Consider the following 11,256-nt stretch of genomic DNA (forward strand, 5'->3'; position numbering starts at 1 on the left):
TTCTGTCTGCACTATGGCCTCCACTATCAAAGAGCAAAAGGTTTTCACCATTTTCAAGAAACATATACATCAGGAATCACACAGCCATTTCTTTTTTTGCTTCATGGGGGAGCTTGATTCTTCTTTTGCCTCTAAATTCTAATATTGTGTGATAAATTTGGTAAAGGTGGTTAGGTATTGGATAGCAAGTATCTAAATTGGCCAAGAATCAGTATTTATGTTCTTGAAGACTACTGTGAATTACTAGCTGCCTCTTTGATATTTTCCATAGCTTGGTAAACTCTTGGTTTGAATGGGTGGAAGGGATTTGCTCACTGATATGTTACTTTCTAGTTTAGTTTATTACAGAGAGCAGGCTGGCTTTACGCTCTTATTATTTCACACTTCCAGTACGTTTTCTTATCACTGTATTTTTTATTAAGTTGATATACATAGTTGTTATCCATTACTTCAAGAGTCATCATTTCTCCTTGCCACTGTCTAAACCATTATAAGGCCTAGCATTTATAGACTATATAAAAGGGGAGTACTGTATTTATGGAGACATGAAACCAACCTGTCAATTAATTGAAACCAAACTGTCAAACCAAACTGTCAAATAGTTATTTTCTCTTTTATGACAAAATTGCCTTATAGCCAATTGGTTTTGTGGCAAAACTGCTTGTGGCAAAAATTCCCATGGTGACGGTATCTAGAAACAGTGGACAGGTAGTCTGGACTATCAGGGGAGGTGAACAAGAGAGAAAGAGACAGAAAGGGAGAAATCTTTGGCACTGAGATGAGCTGGCATCCACTGAGAGTGATGGGTATTTTAGGAGGGAAAATAAAAAGTTTTCTCCATCCTCTGCCAGATATAATCTTCCTTCCCTAATAGTATTATCTCCTTTCTGAAAATGTATTCTCCATCCCTTCCAAACATTTGAAAGTATACAGACAAAAAGAGAAACAAAACTCTTAGAGGGGCCAGTCACTGGACGACACAGTCTATGAAGGAGACACATCCATTTTCTGTAGATGCGCCTGGGTGATATTTCACCCACAAGGCCACTTCCTCCTTCCTGTCCTGATTCCAACCCCTCAAACCCACTCCCTCCATGACCCCTTCCAGGAGCTCTATAGTCTCCCCTGCAAACATCCATCATGACCGCAGTTACAGGCTGAGGGGCCCCAGAGATGTTGTGTGTGGAGGAGGATGGAGAAGGGTCTACCCACTCTCTCCTGATTGTTTCTACCTTGCTGTTTTGTTGTACCCTCAATACCTAGAGGCTTTGTAAAGTCTTTAAGAAGTACAAAAGTCATGTGTTCTTCTAAAAAAGTTTATTTGAAGATATATATTTTTAAACCTCTCTTATCTGTTCTGCAGGCTGCTTGGGGAGATGGGCAAATTAAAAAGTCAAAAACATATCAGAAAAACTCATGGACGAGTGAAACACCAGCAACAGCCTTTTGCAGAAATGGCTAGTTCTGAAGTCTTCGCTGGCTCTCTCTCTGACTGGGGGCCTGCCTTGCTTTCTGATGTCTGTCTAAATTAACCCCTGGTTATTGAAAGTCAAGACCCATTTGTATGAGTCAAGAAAGAAGTTGTTCTCCTGAAATCATGATGGCCGTCAACTATGCAGGAGCAGCCCAGAGTTTCTGGTGAGGTGAGAACATTGATTTTCCTGTTGCTTTTCACACTCCAGAAAACCTGGCAGAAAACATGTTGGTGCTCAGGATCAAGTGACTGAATTAAGGTTGCCATGACTCCCTACCTACTTTTGATGCCATTTTGTAACATTGGTGTAAGTGGAGAAAAAGCTATGAGGAGAGAACGTTGTGTGATAAGGGAGGGCATTCTAGCTTACCTCATGTAAAGGAGGACCAAGAATTGCACTTAACTCTGCTCTGAAAAATCCCATATTAATTTTTAAATGTGTATTCTACCCCAACGACAGTACTTAAAAAATACGTATTTTTTAATTTCGGAAGATATTTCCTTCTGATATTAAATGTTTCAAGACAGAATAGAGTAGTAGATAATACCCACTTACCTCTGGGCTGGCACCCACTTACCTCTGTGCAACTACGGGCAAGCTATTTGACCTCCTTTTGCCTCAGCTTTACCATTCATAATATGAAGACAATAATAAATACTATATTATGAAGTTGGTGTGAGGATTAAGTTAGACAATCCATAGAAATCCAGTGAGAAAAGTGTTTGGGACATATAAACACTCAAAAACTATTAGTTTACATAGAGGAAATCGGAGACCATTGGGGCAGAGGTGGCAACATAATTTTTGGATCTTTCCAAATGCTGCATAAAAAAAGACATAGACAACTAGATAAAAAGATAAAAAACCCTATGAACAACACAAAAAAGTGACAAAATATTCCCATTAACTCCAAAAATATAAGCAGATGGGAGCAGATTATCAATAGCCACAAGAACTAGATGTTTTCAGCTTCCACGAAGGGGGAAGCAATGGGAAGCACCAGACATCTGTCAGACCTGAGAACAGGAGAGTCCCCGCAACGTCAACAGCTATCCACTAAAAGTGCAGAATGCCAGTTTGAGAAATGGAGAGATTTTGCCCGATCTAACAGCAGTGCAAATAGTCTGAGAGTAAGGACTGGGGGCACTGGAGCAGGCTAGCCCTTGTGAACCCTCATCACATATTTGTCATGGTTCCATTCATAATAGAACCCCATATTGAGGAGAAGCAAGTAGATTTGAATGGAAGTTGAGGATAGAGACAATACAGTTGAAGGAAAGAGAAGGTCCATATAAAAATAGATGAGGAGAAAGATCCAGAAAATCTCAAAAAAAAAAAAAAAAGCTACCAAATTTTTAAACACTGCACAAGAACAGGAGAAAAAACTGTTCGGTTATTAACTCCATCTTGAAGCTTACTTCTTTTTAAAAGTTCAGGAAAATTAAATTCAAATTAAAACAAGAAATACTAAATGAAATATATATACATTTAAAATTGGAAAAAAAACTATGATATACTATTTCAAAAAACCTTTTAAAATTGAGAATATAACTCAAGAAATAAATGAACAACAGAAGTCAAATGGGAAAGATTTAGAAATGAAGTGACAGAACTCAAAAAATGATTAGAAATAAAAGAAATTTTTCTTCTTTTTAAAACTTTTTTGAACTGTTTAAAATTGAAGTATAGTTGTTTACAATATTACATGTTACAAGTGTGCAACACAGTGTTCATGATTTTTAAAGGTTATACTCCATTTATAGTTATTAAATATTAGCTATATTCCCTGTGTTGTGCAATACATCCTTGTGGCTTATTTATTTTGTGCAGAAGAGTTTGCACCTCTTAATCCTCTACTCCTATCGTGTTCCTTCCCCTTCCCTATCCCCGCTGGTAACCACTGGTTTTTTTCCTTTATCTGTGAGTCCATTTATTTTTTTGTTATAGTCACTAATATTGTTGTGTTTTTTAGATTCCACAGATAAGTGACATCATACAATATTTGTCTTTTTCTGACATAATTCACTTAGCATAATACCCTTCAAGTCTATCCATATTGTTGCAAATTTCATTCTTTTTATGGCTGATTCCTATATATATGAATATATATATATATATATAGGAATGAATATATATATTTATATGTTTACCACTAGTCACACCCATGGCATGTGGAAGTTCCCAGGCCAGAGATCATACCCATACCAAGCAGCAGTTCCAGCTATTGCAGTAACAATACTGGATCCTTAACTCACTGAGCCACAAGGGAACTCCTGTATTCCACATCTTCTTTATAGATTCATCTGTTGATGGAAACCTGAGTGAAAAGCTAAAAGCTCCTCCTCTAAAATCAGAAACAAGACAAGAATGTCTACTCTTGCAATTTCTATTTAGCATACTATAAGAAGTCTTAGCCACAACAAACAGACAAGAAAAAGAAATAAAAGCCATCCAAATTTGAAAGGAATAAGTAAAACTGTCACTATTTGTAGATGACATGATACTATATATAGAAAACCTGAAGTTTTCTATATATGTAAATACAGGTAAATGACTTATGCTTGGAAACTATAAAAGATGCTGATGAAAGAAATTGAAGATGACACAAACAGGCAGAAAGTTATACAAGCAAGATTAATATTGTTAAAATGACCATACTACCTAAGACGTTATATGGATTCAATGCACCTCCTATCAAAATAACAATGGTGGTTTTCATAGAACTAGAACAAATACTTCTAAAATTTGTATGTATGGAAACACAAAAGACCCTGAGTAGGCAAAACAGTCTTCATAAATAAGAACAAATTTGGAGGTATCATGCTCCCTGATTTCAAACTTCACTACAATGCTACAGAATCAAAACATTAGACATCAATTGAGTAGACTAGAGAACCCAGGTATGAACCCATACTTATATGGGCAATTAATCTACAGCAAAGGAGGCAAGAATATAAAATGGTAGAAAGGCAACCTTTTCAATAAATGATGTTGGGAAGACTGGACAGCTACATGCAAAAAAAAATCAAACTGGACCACTCACTCACATCATGAGCAAAAATAAATTCAAAATGGATTAAAGAGTTAAATGTAACACCTGAAACCATAAAATTTCCAGGAGAAAACACGGGGAGTAAAGAGTGGTTTGGATTGGGAGCTTAGGGTTAAGAGATGCAAACTATTGCTTTTGGAATGGATTAGCAATGAGATCCTGCTGTATAGCACTGGGAACTATGTCTAGTCACTTATGATGGAGCTTGATAATGGGAGAAAAAAGAATGTATACATGTATGTGTAACTGGGTCCCCATGCTATACAGTAGAAAAAAAATTATATTGGGGAAATAACAATAAAAAAATAAATTAAAAAAATTTAAAAGGTAACTTTTTAAAATTATAGTCGATTTACAGTGTTTTGCCAATTTCTGTTACAGAGCAAAATGACCTAGTCACACACATATATACATTCCTTTTCTTAAATTATCTTCCATCATTGTCTATCTCAAGAGACTGGATATAGTTCCCTGGGCTATAGAGTAGGACTTCATTGCTTATCTATTCTAAATGTAATATTTTACATCTACTAACCCCTAACTCCCAGTCCATTCCACTCCCTCCCTTCTTCCTCTGGGCAACCACAAGTCTGTTCTCTATGTCTGTGAGTCTGTTTCTGTTTTGTAGATAGGTTCACTTGTGCCATATTTTAAATTCCATAGGTGGTAAGCTTTTTGATGTTGATCCTAGTGATATTTTTTGGATATGTCTCCTCAGACACAGAAGACAAAAGCAGGAGTTCCCATCGTGGTACGGTGGTTAACGAATCCGACTAGGAACCATGAAGTTGTGGGTTCGATCCCTGCCTTTGCTCAGTGGGTTAATGATCCAGCGTTGCCGTGAGCTGTGGTGTAGGTTGCAGACGCGGCTCGGATCCCGCATTGCTGTGGCTCTGGCATAGGCTGGCAGCTACAGCTCCAATTAGACCCCTAGCCTGGGAACCTCCATATGCCACGGGAGCGGCCCAAGAAATAGCAAAAAGAAAAAAAAAAAAAAAAAAAAAAAGAAAAAAAACCCCAGAAAATTGGACTATATCAAACTAAAAACCTTTTGCACAGTGAAGGAAATCATCAACAAAACAAAAAGGTTGCCTACTAAATGAAAGAAGATATTTGCAAATGATATACCTACTGAAAGATTAATATCCAAATATACAAAAAACTCGTACAACTCAAACAACAACAAAAAAAAATCATATTAAAAAATGGGCAGAGGATCTGAATAAACCTTCTTCCAAAGAATATATACAAATGCCCCACAGGCACATAAAAAGATGCTCAACATCATTAATTATGAGGCAGGGAAATGCAAATCAAAACTACTATGAGATATCACCTCACACCTGTCAGAATGGCTATTATCCAAAAGAAAACAAGTGCTGAGGATGGGTACAAAAGAAAACCCTTCTGCACTTTTGGTGAGAATGTAAATTGGTGCAGCCACTGTGGAAACCAGTACAGACATTCTCAAAAAAATAAAACTAGAACTACCATATGATCAAGCAATTCCACTCTTGGGTATATATCCAAAGAAAATAAAAACACTAACAGAAAAGGTATATCCGCTTCAATTTTCATAGCAGGATTATTCACAATAGCCAAGCTATAGAAGCAACTTAAGTGTCTATCAACAGATGAAAGAATAAAAAAATGTGGTGAATATAAAATGGAATATTACTCAGCCATAAAAAATGAAATTATACAATTTGCAACAACAGGGATAACCTTAGAGGGTATTATGCTCAATGAAATAAGTCAGAGAAAAATATTGTATGATATCACTATATGTGAAATCTAAATAAAACAAACTAGTGACTATAACAAAACAGGAGTTCCCATCGTGGCGCAGTGGTTAACGAATCTGACTAGGAATCATGAGGTTGCAGGTTCAATCCCTGGCCTTGTTCAGTGGGTTAAGGATCCGGTGTTACCATGACCTGTGGTGTAGGTTGCAGATGCAGCTCGGATCCCGCATTGCTATGGCTCTGACATAGGCTGGTGGCTACAGGTACGATTCGATCCCTAGCCTGGGAACCTCCATATGCCATGGGAGTGGCCCTAGAAAAGGCAAAAAGACCGAAAAAAAAAGCAAAACAGACTCACAGATATATAGAACAAACTAGTGGGTACCAGTGGGGAGAAAGTGAGGAGGGGTAAAATAGAAGTAGGAAATTAAGAGGAACAAATTATTGTACATAAAGTAAATAAGCTGCAAGGATATATTGTACAGCACAGGGAAATACAAGCATTATTTTATAATAACTTTAAATGGAGTGTAGTCTATACAAATATTGAATCACTATGTGTATACCTGAAACTAATATATCATGAATCAACTATACTTCAATAATAAAAAGTTAACTACTTCAGAGTTCCAGTCATGGTACAGTGGAAAAGAATCCACCTAGGAACCATGAGATTGCAGGTTTGATCCCTGGCCTCACTCGGTGGATTAAGGATCCGGCATTGCCGTGAGCTGTGGTGTAGCTCACAGATGTGACTTGGATCTAGCGTTGCTGTGGCTGTGGCATAGGCTGGCAGCTGTAACTCTGAGTAAACCCCTAGCCTGGGAATCTCCATATGTTGTGGGCGTGGCCCTAAAAAAAAAGTTATTTCAAGAAGTTTAAGAAAAAAAAACGTAAAATTAAAATCAAAGAAAGAAGAAAAAATAGGCAAAATGACTGGATCAGAAAGGAAACAATAACAAGATAGATGTAAATCCATATGTATCAGTAATTAAATTTAATCTAAAATGATCTAAATGCTCTAATTAAATTTTATCAGGTGCAATAGGAATAAATAAATAGGGAGCGCCCTAGTAGCCTAGTGGTTAAGTATCTGGCATTGTCAGTGCTGGTCGTGGATTTGTTCTCTGGCCCAGGAACTTCCTTATGCTGTGGGCATGGCCAAAAGAAAAAGAAGAAATAAATCAAGTTAAGAATAAAGGTTCAAAAGGGTGGGGGAAAAACTGTAATTGCAATGTATACATGTAAGGATAACCTGACCCCCTTGCTGTACAGTGGGAAAATAAAAAAATAAAAAATAAATTAAAAAAAAAAAAGAATAAAGGTTCATTCCTATGACCACAGCTATCAAATTTGGACCTCCATAATCAGATCAGCTTCTCTAAAATTCATTGTTCACCAAGCCATCCTGCTCATGCCTCTATTCTTTTTTCTGATGTTCACTAGCTGGAGCTTGAACCATAGCCCAGCATTTCCCCTCACTTCCTCCACTCTGACTACAGTGTCAGTCCAGTCTAGTCTCAGGCCATCAGTAATCGCACCATGTTTCTTTCTTTCTATTTTCCCTTTTCACCTTAATTTAATTCTAAAATTCCTTAAGAGTGGACAATGCTGTTATGGCAAGAATATGGGCTTTGCACTTGAACTTGGCACTGACCCAATAAATTATGGCAATTAGATAACTTGTCTGAGCCCCAGTGGCCCCATCTGTAAAGGAGAAGTGTCTAACACTGTGCTAGGCATGTTGTAAGTGTCAGTTTCCTTCCTCCCTTTGTGTTCATTCCAGTAGAAACTAGAATGCTGAATGACCAGCCAATGTCTTGGCCAAACACACAAGAAGAGTACAGTCATAACCAAGGCAATTCATTTCCAAGTTGTTCCTTAAGCACAGCTCCTCACTGAGGCCTTGGGAAATGAAGGAGAATGCTTTCCTGTCATTAGAATCACAGCCTTTGCTTCACTTTGACCATTTCCTGTATACTATTACTGGGTCAAGAACTAGAGTCTGGATTTTTCTAGCCATTCATCTTGTGTTTTTATTTCTGACGTCACAGACTCAGCTCCTATGTAGCCGGAACTTCCACACAGCTCCTGAGGATAGTCAAAAGGCTTTTGAAAAAAATAACCAGAACTCTATGCTGCTGTGAAAATTGCCTGGCAGGAGACATAAGGGCCGCATCCTCCAGCTGGAGAATGAAGCATGGCGCAGCTTCCTCCAGGCCTTGCCGAGTGGGCCTCTGTGGCCAGATTGGATTTGACATTGCAGCTCAGTGGTGAGTTGGGCAACTACTGAGTGAAGGGCTGAGCTTAGATTATTCATGGCCAAGTCTCACAAGATTCAAAGACTTGGATGCTGTGAGCAGTCCCCAAAGAGTCCAGGGACTATAATTCTGTGTTATTATAGTGTTGATCTTAGAAAACTTATCTAGAAAAATGTGCTATTGTAGGAACCAGACATGTCTAAAGAAACACCTTTCTGAGATATATTGTTCATGAGCTGAAAAGACTAGATATGAGGCTAAAGGGACAAATTATTTGAATTTAATATATTGAGCATTATAGTAAAAAATATACACAGTAAGCATTGGCATATATTGACATAAAAATATATTTTGTATCCTACTTCTTGTAACAACATTGATAGAAAGCATTACAGAATAACAATGTGACACATAGATAAACATAATGGGTCAGTTACTCTTGTGTTGGCTTTACTTGAAGTTACTGAGAATACATGATGCAATGTTGGATGTTTTACTCTAGATATTGTCCTACAGAAGTGGTCCTTTGATTTAACATAACCTCAATTCAGGGTCATACCATCCACATGGAGAATATGTAAGAGTTTCTTTGTGTTTTTTTCATTTAAGGAGAAATCTATTTTCCTGCAGAAGGGATTCAGGAGTGAGTCATAGGAAGGCAGCGCTGAGTGACAGAGGTGAGTGCTAGAGGATCTCAGACAAGTTATACTTTCCAAAATGTTTAAAAAGTGACTAAATGCACATCAAGAAGTAGGAGGGGTGATTTTGCGATATAAACAACCCCATACCTCCTGGGTGGGAAGCTCCACAGACTGGAAACTAACTGGTACACAGAGACTCACCTACAGGAGTGAGAGTTCTGAGCCCAGCATCAAACTCTCACGTGTGGAGATCTGGCATGGGGAGAAAGCCCGGGAGCATCTGGCATTGAAGGCCAGTGGGGCTTGTGTGCAGGAGCTCCATGGGACTGGGGGAAACAGAGACCCCATTCTTAAAAGGCACACACAGATTTTCACGTGCACTGGGTCCCAGGGCAAAGCAGTCTCCATGGGAATCTGGGTCAAACCTGACCACAGTTCTTGGAGGATATCCTGGGAAAACAGGGGTGAATGTGGCTTGTTGTGAGGGAAGGACATGGGAAGCAAAGCTCTTGGGAATATTCAGCAGCCATGCCTTTCTCTGGAGGTGGCCATTTTGGGAAAATCTGGTCCTCAGTCAGCTGCTGAGAAGCCCCAGGGCAAAGAACAACCCAGGTGGGATCACAGCCCCACCCCTCAGTATACAGGCTACCTAAAGACCCCTCAGGCACACAGCTGCCTCTAATCCCATCCAGAGACTGAGCCCCACCCACCAGAGGGATTAGAATCAGCTCCACCTACCAGGGGGCAGGCATCAGCTCCTCCCATCAGGAAGCCTACAGCAAGTCCCCATACCAACTTCAGCCACGGGGGGAAGACATCAGAAGTAAGAGAAGTAAGACAGGCTACAACTCTATTATCTGTAAAAAGATAACCACACGGAAAACCTATAAAAATGGAAAGACAGAGAACTATAACTCAGATGAGGGAGAAAGGAAAAACCCCAGAAAAACAGCTAAGCGAGGAGGAGATTCTTAGCCTCCAGGAAAAAGACTTTAGACTGTTGATGCTGAAGATGATGCAAGACATTGGAAATAAACTGGAGGCAAAGATGGATAACTTACAGGAAACACTGACCAAAGAGATACAAGATATAAAACTTAAACAAGAAGAGATGCACAATACAATCACTGAAATAAAAAATTCACTAGAAGCAGCTAACAGCAAAACACAGGAGGCAGAAGAACGAATAAGTGAGGTGGAGGACAGATTAGTGGAAATTACGGATGCGGAACAGAAAAGAGAAAAAAGATTGAAAACAAATGAAGAGCATCTCAGAGAACTCTGGGACAACGTTAAACGCACCAACATCCATATTATAGGGGTGCCAGAAGGAGAAGAGAGAGAGAAGGAGACAGAAAAAATATTCCAAGAGATAATAGCCAAAAACTTCCCTAACATGGGGCAGGAATCACTCACTCAAATCCAGGAAGCGCAACGAGTACCGTATAAAATAAACCCAAGGAGGAACACCCGAGACACATATTAATCCAACTGACCAAAATTAAAGACAGAGAAAATCTTGAAAGCAGCTAGGGAAAAGAAACAAATAACATACAAGGGAACCCCAATAAGGTTATAAGCAGATTTTTCAACAGAAACTCTGCAGGCCAGAAGGGAGTGGCATGATATACTCAACGTGATGAAAGGAAAAAACCTCCAACCAAGATTACTCTACCCAGCAAGGCTGTCATTCAGATTTGAAGGGGAAATCAAAACCTTCACAGATAAGCAAAAGCTGAGAGAATTCAGCAACACTAAACCAGCCTTACAACAAATACTAGAGGAACTTCTATAGGCAGAAAAGAACAAGAGAAGAGGGAAAGAAAAAACAAAGTAATTAATAAAATGGCAATAAGAACATACATATCAATAATTACCTTAAATGTGAATGGACTAAACGCCCCAGCCAAAAGACATCGACTGGCTGAATGGATACAAAAACAAGATCCATATATATGCTGTCTTCAAGAGACCCACTTCACTTCTAGGGACACATACAAATTGAAAGTGAGAGGATGGAAGACAATATTTCATGCAAACGGGGATCAAAAGAAAGCTGGAGTAGCAATACTCATATCAGAC

At 38.7% G+C, this 11,256-nt stretch overlaps 1 long non-coding RNA gene across 1 annotated transcript in view; it reads left to right on the forward strand.

The window, feature by feature from the left end:
- LOC100515111 overlaps positions 1 to 9,210 on the forward strand; it is a 74,146-nt gene extending 64,936 nt beyond the window's left edge. Inside the window, exons 2-4 of the long non-coding RNA XR_002339054.1 lie at positions 1,364 to 1,643; positions 8,327 to 8,545; positions 9,143 to 9,210. This is a non-coding gene — a long non-coding RNA (uncharacterized LOC100515111). The remainder of the gene's footprint in view (positions 1 to 1,363; positions 1,644 to 8,326; positions 8,546 to 9,142) is intronic.

This window comes from Sus scrofa, chromosome 1 (assembly GCF_000003025.6).
Source record: "Sus scrofa isolate TJ Tabasco breed Duroc chromosome 1, Sscrofa11.1, whole genome shotgun sequence".
In the NCBI taxonomy this organism is placed as follows: domain Eukaryota; kingdom Metazoa; phylum Chordata; class Mammalia; order Artiodactyla; family Suidae; genus Sus; species Sus scrofa.